Consider the following 7,148-nt stretch of genomic DNA (forward strand, 5'->3'; position numbering starts at 1 on the left):
GAAGACTTTCTAAACGTCGTCCTCTACACTTGTGTTTCCACATCAAGCAGTTACCGTTCATTCTACGAAGTTCACCATATTTTATAGTTTTCTTCCCATCCATATTTGTGTTAAATTAATCTAATACAAGTACAAACATTGGGAGACATACACGGGTGATGAGAAAATATACACAAGAATTTATTTTCGTGAAATACAAAGAAACAAAAGATCTTGTTTTTTTAAATCTTCTCATGATGTAATTCATTTAAAAATATGTGGATTAAATACTTATTTAGAATAAACTTTCTGAAACAAAATAAATAAATTTTATAATGACCATATTTATAATACAGAGGAGTTATAGAAAAATATGGGAAACAAAACACATTTAAGTTGTGTGATACCTTTTCATACAACTAAACTAGTTATAGTTTCAGTTTTCAGCTGGCCAATTATAAGTTGGTAAACAACGATGTGTGAATATAAGGAATTTATCTATTGGGTAAACATGTATTATGACCCATCCCGAGGAAACAAAATCACTTTATTATATGTTTTATGTAATCGTTCAAGTTCCTAAAACAAAGTTTTTCGTGATTCTTCGTATGTACGAAAAAATAAAATTAGGCGCACCTGGATCCTGAGACAAGATTATAAGAAGGTTCAGGTTTCTAAGACAAGACGATTGTAATAATTTGGGTTATTCAAAAATGAAATCTTAACAATTAACCTTATTAACTAGGTTGTATGGAAATCATACAAAGAGCGAGCGGTTCTTCATATTTACTGACGAAAGACACAAAAATTAAAACTTGCCACAACAGAAACGTTGTTGCACAAAGTCGACAGTTCTCACTACACGTTGTTCCCTGCTGGTACAGCGGTACGTCTTCGAACTAACCACGCTAAAATCGGGGATTCGATTCCACTTGAGATATGTCTTCAACTGGTATCGAAACGTTCAAACATTCTGGAACATTATATGAAATATAACTTGAGATTAGGGAATAAGATGGGTGGTTACTCTTAAAAAGTCCTAATATGTTATACTTTGTATGTTTTTCTTTTGATAAGAAGTCGTTTTTGTATTATCATAAGAATATATGTCACAAAAATTTCAAACTCAACTTTTACAACGAAGTGTAAGAATTCTGAATATCATTTATGTTTTGACGTCAAGTATCACAGATTTATTTATTTCAGACATTGTCGTAATTTTATTAGAATATGCAGGTATTGTTACTAAACCAACAGTCAAGTCTAATAAATTGTGCCATTAATGTTTTGAAATGAACAATATGACATTATCGTATAACATTCCGTGTTAGACCTAACTAAGCCTGTTAAATTTGACTGAGCCTTCACACTTCACGAAATTCAAAGTAAGGGTTCTACAAAGTACCAACGTGTTGTTTTAAACGAAATCGAAACTCAAGACATGTTGTTTAGTTAAATATCAGTTATCACACTAAGTCTTCTACTCAGCTCTTCGATGCCTTTAAATGCTTACGAGATGATGAAAATCTCGTGTCTCAAGCTACATCAATAAAGAATGTTTTAAATGTATTTGAAATTGTTTTTCTCATGAATCCAAACAGAAATTGGATCCTATTAGCCTCGGAATGGCTTTTAGGCAATGTTTCAAACTCGATTATACAAGATTCTTTTGAATATGATGTGCATCTTGAAGAGTATATGTTTTGGAACGAATGAAAAAGTACTTCTTTTGCAATTGACGTTACAGTTGACGTCAAAACACGAGATAAACAACATCCAATCATCTCGTAATTAAATAAATTTTATTAGGAAGTGTTCCGTTTTTTTATCCTGGTTTCTAACAACACTTAAACATAAATATCAATTAAATTGCTGCATTATGATATAAACAACTAAACTTAAAATTACTTAAAATCGTCGTCTGGTGATCGTAATCGTCAAAATCACGTTTATCAAGATCGAACAAAATTCAAGAGAATTTCAACTAGTTTATAATTCCAGTTCAGTATTTTAATATTTTTATTTCTGGGAAACAAACTGAATGTACGAATAAACAAGTGAAAAACAAGAAACAAATGCCATAATTTATACATTGTTTACCACATAACCCTGATGTTTTAAGAGTTCAGAATATGTTTTAACATAAAACATTTGTAATACTAATTCGTGAGTTACTTTACAAAAAGTCAATATGAGGTTATGAGGGATGAATCTTTGGTGTTAAAGGTCAAGAATTCTGGTTTCACTGAGGCAAAATAATGTAATATTTAAATGTGATATGAAAATTAAACATAGATTATTTTAAGTGTTTGGATATATGTCTGTTTTATTCTTGTTACCTGTTCTAAAGATTATACTGAGGGATATTTTTGCAATTGGGAGATTATTCTGGGGTCAAAGAAATTATTCTTATTAACTTTATTATTGTAGAAGTTAAATATTGATTTCTATTGTTCACTTAAACAGAAGATTGTTTTTGTTTGTTTTTGAATTTAACTGCTTTGTTCACTTTACTGTTTTTAAAATCGTTGAATGTTTAAAGATTTCGCCGTTTTCTTATTATTAATACAAGTAATTGGTTTTCTAGGTAATGTATAAAGTGTGTGAGCTTAAAATTTATACACATTAATAAACGTGTTAAGTTTGAAATGAAAAAACATAATGACCTCAGTTCACGTTATTTTGTTAATACAAAGCTACACAGAGGGCAATCTTAACCATATATTAGCGATTAAAGTCACAAAAGTTATCCATAAATATGTAGAGATTTATAAAGGAGACATTTTTGTACTTTTAATGAAAATTAATTTTTTTAAAGTTGAAAGGTTTTATAAATATGTACAGGGTTTGTTGAAACCAATTACAAAATAAATTGTTTGTTTTTGGAATTTCGGACAAAGCTACTCGAGGGCTATCTGTGCAAGCCGTCCCTAATTTAGCAGTGCAAGATTAGAGGGAAGGTATCTAATCATCACCACCCAACGCCAATTCTTGGGCTACTCTTTTACCAACGAATAGTGGAATTGATTATCACATTATAACGCCTCCACGGCTGGGAGTGCGAGCATGTTTGGCACAACTCGGGCGTGAACCCGCGACCCTCAGATAACGAAGAGCACGCCTTAACGCGTGTATAGTATATAATATACACTATACAAATATGATTTTGTAAATACTATAAACTATACAAGTATGTATGATCAGGATGATATAAAGCAAGAAGGAATCTTCAATAGTTGCGGCACTTGAAATTATTTTCGGAAGGGTTGAAGTTAATTAATATATTAGATCTTTCCTCTCATCTTTTTATGAGCTATATTTTTGTGTGCTACTAATACCATGTGTGGAACATGCTGACTGCCGATTCCATTTGATTACCCATCACGACCTCTGCTAACCAACCCTCAATTTGAAATTCTTCCAGTCATGACAAGAGTAAATTAACCTATAAGAATTGGGCGTGATCAAATGAAACATTTGAGGTGTTTGACTTCTTGAATTAGAAACTATAATTGGAACTCAAATTAGTCAAGAGATGACGGAGTAGAGAAAACGTTTCGTATTTGAAGAGTCGGAGCACTTTTATGAGCCACTAAGCCACAGCTGTAAAATATATGTTTATTGCATTGATTGAGTACAAACAGTTTATATGTTTCATTGACGTATAGCTAAATGTGTTCTGATAAATATTGTGAACAATACAATGCACAACCTGACATAAGAGATTCTCTACACATCCCTAGAAAATTATAACAACTGATAATAAGTACGTTAATATCTGTATATTACTAAATTGAAAGTTTACGGTCATGTTTTCCAAACTTCTAAAAGTTAACTCTATCATTTGATTCTCCGCTTTGTTCAAGGTTGAGATAGTCCAGGATGTAGCTTTGTATCAAAACAACAAAAACATCAATGAAACTGAATTTTGTAATTATATTTCACGTTCCATACTCTAGCATCTCATATATAATACAGTGAAGTTTCAACAAGGTAAATTTGTAAGCTGAATTTGTCTTCGTATCCATGACTTAAGCTTTTGTAACAAGTTACATCAAACAAATATGTTTTATTATTGTTACATCTCTCGATGTTGGTAAGTACGTATATTAATATCAACAATGAATGAATTGATCTATTTATGATCTGATCATTTTCAAATTCTCAAAAATTATCTGACCATCATTATTATTTAGGAAAGTCTTAGTTTCTCTCTTAAGAAGTTCAGTTTTTACAAACTTGCTTCGTTTCGTTTTTCTGATTGATATATTTTGAAAATAAAAACATGAATAACGAAATTAATTCAATTCGTTTATTAAAGAGAAACCCACGTGTAGTTTTATGATATTTAGGTTCATTTGTTGATACCACAGTGTACTAGATTTCAACTTCTAAACTGAACAAATTTTGGATAGATGTAAAGACAGTGTCTAGTTTATGATGAACAGTTTTTACAAGAAACGAAATATGTTTGAAATCATTTATAAAAAATTTGTGGTATTATATGCTGAAAACATTTGTCACTGTGCTGTTTAACTGGGAATTATGTTAAACTAAATTTGTATATTTTTCTGAACACTTTGTTATCAATTTTAATTTCACAAAATATCTCCCATTATGATAGTTGGTATGTTATCTTCAGAAATTAATTTTAGTCTAATTATCTGGCATTACTCTTCATGGAGGACTGCCACTTCTCTTACTGAAATCATACCATGCAACAAATATTTGTTTTAAGTGAGTTGTATTGCTGTTTAACCGATAATTAACTTGTAGAATAAACTGTAGAACCCTTACCACTGTCCTAATGTTTATTGGACTGCGATTTGGTAAAATACGTTGATATCAGCTGTTAGTTAGTTGGTTGTGTTAAAAGTATTTTTCTACTATTCGTATTTACATAATGTGGTGATATGACACAATCACACTTAAGGCTATAGCTGTGAGCTACGAAACTGCTTTGATGAAACTTTCTACTCATTGTTTTTTAATCAAACAAACGTTGTACTCTATAATTAACTTTTTCTTCAGATGTATTGGCAAACGAATATAAATCAACGTCAGAAATTTTACAGCAATGTTTTTCATTCCTTTCTGATACTAATGTATTTTCAAAGTCCAACACCATGCAAAATAATCATAATGGTGTTTATATCGTCAGTTCATATTAAAATAAATTACAGAGTTTTTGTTTTTCTTCATCAATATCTGAAATATTTGTTTTCTATTATGTCACTTTATTATTATTTATTTATCTGTCATACTGCAACGTTCCTTTTGAGTTTGAGTCAGGTGCAGTTACGTTATGTTATGCGAAAGTTTCCTTCTTAGTTTAGGTTAAGCTACTTTAAGTGTAAAGTTTACAAATGAATATAAATAAATTTTCCGAACGCTTTATTGACAGGAACTTATTTTATAACATATTTTGTTTAGTTGGTATAGCATGTATAATTAACAACGAATGTTCCAATTAAATACGATTTTTATGCACGTTAAAGTTTCGATTAAGAACTGTTTTAAGATTATATAAACAGATCTGAAATCATTATAAATGTTTAATATACTTTACTCTCTTGTTTTGAATTCATTCATACGTTCTTCGTAAAGTATGCTCTGTTGTTCTTTTAAGGTTAGTTTCACTAATTTTACTGACTATAATGTCTTTAATATATTTAATTTATAATATGTATAATGTATGTTGTATCAAATGGCTTTCGTAAATAGTATTCCACAAATTATGTTTATTGTATATAAACCGGTCTGAAAAGAAACACCTAGTCAGCAATATATGTCACATATGTATTTTTGGTATGTATTTTTTAAAGCTTGTGAGGATCCGGATTATCACCAATAGAAATGATGTTCTGAAACCTTGCCTTTATTGAATTAACAACCTCAAGGTTATAATAGTGGAAAAAAAATATATTCTTCAAATTACTGTATACATAACTTTAAAATAATAAACCTTTTCATAGAATAAACTGAATCAAGTAAGAAATAAAGTGTAATTTATAGTTAAAAGAAAACTTTCGTTTGTGTGTCTGTGTGTTTCTCCTGTTCGAGGAACACGATTTTATACAGAATCAAATGCTGGCTTAGGTTAATTTCCGTAAAATATATTTCAAGTGTTTGCAATTCGAAAAAGTAATGTTCCAAAAAAAATATTACTTCATGGTCAAATGTTTGATCCCGAGATTTTCCTTGTATCTGTTCTCACATTCTTGTTATCGATATTTGATCAATAAGCCAGGTGTTTACAATTCAGGATGTTTTAAGTTTTCACTAATCAATCCTTCGTAACTTTATTCCATCATATGGTGGTGTCAACCTGTCACAGATTCTTTCTGGTTCCACTCATTAATACTGTGTCCATAGTTTCCATAACCCCTTGAGTGACCTTGATAGCGTCAATTAATCTCAGACTAAACGCTAAACGTGCAGCGGAAACTTTCTCAATATATTTTACAGAATTATTGTTCTTCTATAATTATCATTGTTTCATGCACGTGTGTACTGAAACTTCTGTGTACCTGTAAGCTTTCAGGGGAGACATATTGTCTTTGTAAAAAACAAACAAACTGAAGATATGCAAGCTATCCACAACGAGAATGTTGATTATTTAAATGGTTATAACTTCATAAGAAAGTTGAAATTTAATATGTATATTTTTATCACACTTTTTTGTTTTCCTTTTTTTACTACGGTCTGCACTATAAGAAGTAAAACTAAATAACATAATAAATAACATAGAAAACTGGAACATCTACGATGGTTGCGGTGATCACAGAAACAAAGAGGGAGACATGGAAGTAACAGGGATCCAGGTTTTCATAAAAGTAATGGAAATAAAGGAGAAAATAAGAAAGTGTTAGAAAGAGACACAACTTGAGGCTTAGACACTACCTATGGCTTGAGAGGTGGTGGAAGCTACAACAACAGTTTGGGTTACGAAAGAGTATTGGATAGTGAGCTAACAAAGAATGACCGTCACAATTCGTTTACAGAAAATCGTAATAGCAGAGGATAATTGGTAACAGCTAATTCAGGTTACTTTAAACTATTGAGTATGTTAAACTTTTAATATATAAATATTGCGAAATTTCACTTTTCTCGTAAGAATGATACACAATTTAATTACCTGGTCATGCCGCTTGATTTTTAGTGTGAGG

The sequence above is a fragment of the Tachypleus tridentatus genome, chromosome 6, assembly GCF_004210375.1.
Source record: "Tachypleus tridentatus isolate NWPU-2018 chromosome 6, ASM421037v1, whole genome shotgun sequence".
NCBI classification, from domain to species: Eukaryota; Metazoa; Arthropoda; class Merostomata; order Xiphosura; family Limulidae; genus Tachypleus; species Tachypleus tridentatus.